This window comes from Phoenix dactylifera, chromosome 16 (assembly GCF_051530095.1).
Source record: "Phoenix dactylifera cultivar Ajwa chromosome 16, Ajwa_hap1_PhDact_Kaust_v1.1, whole genome shotgun sequence".
NCBI classification, from domain to species: domain Eukaryota; kingdom Viridiplantae; phylum Streptophyta; class Magnoliopsida; order Arecales; family Arecaceae; genus Phoenix; species Phoenix dactylifera.
The window spans coordinates 7391454-7395240 of NC_143205.1; the positions used below are offsets into that span (position 1 = coordinate 7391454).

Here is a 3787-nt window from a genome sequence, read left to right on the forward strand (position 1 = left end):
TTGAACGGTGTATCAAGGGATAGGAGATTACATAATGGTCGAGATATGACACTAAAGTCCTTGATGAATCTCCTATAAAATCCGGCGTGACCCAAAAATGATCTAACATCTCTAACCGTCTTGGGTGCAGGTAGCTTAGCAATTAAATCAGTCTTAGCTCTATCTACTTCCATGCCCTTCGATGAAACAATATGTCCTAAGACAATTCCCTTTGGCACCATGAAGTGGCATTTCTCCCAATTCAGTATCAAATTCTTTTCCATACATCGAGCTAAGACAGCTTGTAAATGTGACAGGCATTCATCAAATGTGTCGCCAAAAACGGAGAAGTCGTCCATGAACACTTTCAAAAATTTTTCGTTCATGTCTTCAAAGATGCTGAGCATGCATCTTTGGAATGTTGCAGGTGCATTACACAACCCGAATGGCATTCGTCGGAAAGCAAATGTGCCAAAAGGACAAGTGAAGGTAGTCTTCTCTTGATCTTCCGGTGAAATTTCAATTTGATAATATCCCGAATAGCCATCGAGAAAACAATAGAAATCATGCCCTGCAACTCTCTCCAATACTTGGTCTAAGAAGGGTAGAGGAAAGTGATCCTTTCGTGTGACCAAATTCAGCTTTCGGTAGTCAACACACATGCGCCAACTCGTCGGAACACGAGTTGGAACTAGTTCACCTTGTTCATTTTCTACTACCGTCAAACCCGACTTCTTAGGAACAACTTGAATAGGGCTTACCCACTTGCTATCGGAAATTGGGTAAATAATACCCACGTCAAGCAACTTGAGGACTTCTGCCTTAACCACATCTCTCATTGTAGGATTTAACCTTCGTTGCATTTGCCTTGTGATTTTGGCATTGTCCTCCAAATATATCCGGTGCGTGCAAATTAAGGGGCTAATTTCCTTCAAATCGGCAATAGACCACCCTAAGGCTCCTTTATGATTCTTTAGAACACCAACTAAATTTTTTTCTTGAGTATGATCAAGTCCAGACGAGATGATTACAGGAAAAGTATCCTCGGGTCCAAGAAATGCATACTTAAGTTCCTTTGGTAAGGGTTTCAATTCGAGCTTGGGTGCTTGCTCATGGGATGGTATTATTTTCACCTCTCGAGGCGACAATCTCTCAAATTCTCCTTCTTTTGGTCTCCACCCATTGACCATCTTGATATCTAAATTATCCACAATAGGTGTGACTGACAAATCATCATCATTGGTTCCATTAGGACACCAATCAATTAAGCTATCGCCGGATGGATCGTTAAATGCTTCAGCTAACAAATATTCCTCCGCGATAGTTTCAACCCAATCAACCTCCTTACTCTCTTCGGGATCATTAGGTTGTTTGCACACATTAAAAATGTTCAGTTCTAAGGTCATGTTACCAAAAGAAAGCTTCATGACGCCATTCCTACAATTAATTAATGCATTAGAAGTCGTAAGGAATGGACGTCCTAAAATGACCGGAATCTGAGACTGTGAGTTCGAAGCCGGATGTGTGTCCAATACGATAAAATCGACAGGAAAGTAGAACTTGTCTACTTGGACTAATACATCCTCGACAATCCCCCTTGGAATTTTAACTGACCGGTCAGCTAATTGCAAAGTGACGGAGGTTGGCTTCAACTCACCTAAACCAAGTTGCTCATATACAGAATATGGCAACAAATTCACACTCGCCCCTAAATCTAACAATGCTCGCTCTATCCTAAAGTCGCCTATGATGCATGAGATGGTTGGGCAACCTGGATCTTTATATTTAGGGAGAATGTTGTGCTGCAAAATAGCACTCACATTTTCAGTTAAAAATGCCTTCTTCTTAACATTTAATCGACGCTTGACAGTACACAAGTCCTTTAAAAATTTGGCATATGAAGGTACTTGTTTGATTGCATCAAGAAGAGGTATGTTGATTTTTACTTGCTTAAAAAGCTCAAGAATTTCAGAATTAGGTTCGAGCTTTTGCAACGGCTTTAACCGTTGTGGAAAAGGTGGAGGAAAAGGACATTCAACTTTCTTAGTAGAAGTTGGGACCTCAACTTCTTCTTTGTCCCTTTCATCAACTTTGGGAGCATCAGAATCAGAAGTGACCTGCGGTCTCAATGGGACGGTTTGATCAATGACTTTCCCATTACGCAAAGTCATGATGCTCTTTGCATGCTCTGTATGCGAACTAGAAGGAGCCGTATTATTACTACCGTGCATTTGTGGGTTAGGTTGGGGTTGAGCTGGAAGCTTACCCTTCTCTTGGGTACTTAGGACGGTAGTCAACATTGACAATTGGTTCCTTATGTCTTCAAAATTTCGAGTATTTTGAGCATTGATATTAGCTTGACCTTGTAGAAAAGTTTGTATGGATTGCAAGGTATCCTCGATATTTGGCTTTTGAGAGGGTGGTGATGCAAAAGTAGGATGTGCAGGTGAAGGAGCTGAATGGTGTGACTGTTGAGGATGATCATTTCTCCACCTAAAGTTTGGATGATTCTTCCAACCAGGGTTATAGGTATTCGAGTATGGATCGTTATAAGGCTTTTGGTAGGAGTTCATAGCATTTGCTTGATCGTGCAAGACTTCTTTGAATGCCGGTATGGTGGGACAATCTGTAGTAGTATGACCCGACATATCGCAGATACCACAACACTCATTTCTAAGTTCTATAGTCTTGACAGGCTCAATCTTCCTAAGCTCAATTTCTTCTACCTTCCTAGTGAGGGCTGCCATTTTAGCATGAAGATCATCCTCAGTTCTGAGGTTGTAAAGGCCTCCCTGTACAGAGCTAGTAGGCTTAGGCAAAGACTTGTTGTTTCTATCCCCGTTATCCCAAAGTTGGGCAGTCTCAGCAAGGGAATCCAAATACTCCCATGCCTCATCAGGGTGTTTTTCTAAAAATCTACCATTGCACATGGTCTCTACAAATTGTTTTAACTGTGAAGATAAACCTTCATAAAAGAAGCTAATGGTTCTCCAAGTTTCGAATCCGTGATGAGGGCATGAGAGAAGAAGGTCTTTAAATCTTTCCCAACATTCATAAAATGTTTCATTATCTTTTTGTTGGAAATTGCTAATATGTCTTTTTAAAAAGTTGGTCCTTTGTGTGGGGAAGAACTTCTTTAAAAATTCTCTCTGCATATCTTGCCAATTTCTTATTGATCTAGGTCGCAAAGAGTTTAGCCATGTTTTGGCCTTATCCTTTAGAGAGAAAGGAAACAATGTCAACTTGAGGACATCCTCGGTGACATTTGGCACTCTAAATGTAATGCTCAATTCTTCAAAATCCTTTAAATGAAGATACGGACTCTCGGACTCTAACCCATGAAACTTGGGCAGCAATTGGATTACCCCTGGTTTGATGTCAAAATGACCTACATTATCAGGAAAAATTATGCATGAAGGCTGACTAGTCCTAGCCGGTTGTAGGTATTGTCTTAGAGTCATAACATGGGGTTCTCGTTCTCGATTGTGGTGACTCCCCGCATCTTCATTTAGATCAGCCATCTCACAAGGTGTGAGATATTGTGAAGGAATTTCAGAGGTATGTCCTAAGGGATGATCTAAAGTTGTACGACTTAATCGACCGGTGTCGTCCCTATTCCACTTTAACATGCAAAATATTTCCCTCTCTTTTTTTTTCTTTCTTTTTTTTTAAAAAAAATAAATAAATATAAGTACCAACTAAAGATACCCTAAAACGACATCCTAAAATAAAAATCCTATTCACAATCAAACATGCAACAAAACATTACACCTCAATTTCTAATGTTTTTCTTAAATTTCTAGACAGC

At 40.1% G+C, this 3787-nt stretch overlaps 1 non-coding gene across 1 annotated transcript; it reads left to right on the forward strand.

Annotated features, from left to right (window-relative positions):
- Nucleotides 1-2979: 2979 nt before the first annotated feature.
- Nucleotides 2980-3088, forward strand: LOC120105999 (small nucleolar RNA R71). The gene has a single exon (XR_005508248.1). It is a non-coding gene; the product is annotated as a small nucleolar RNA R71 (small nucleolar RNA).
- The last annotated feature ends 699 nt before the right edge of the window (nucleotides 3089-3787 follow it).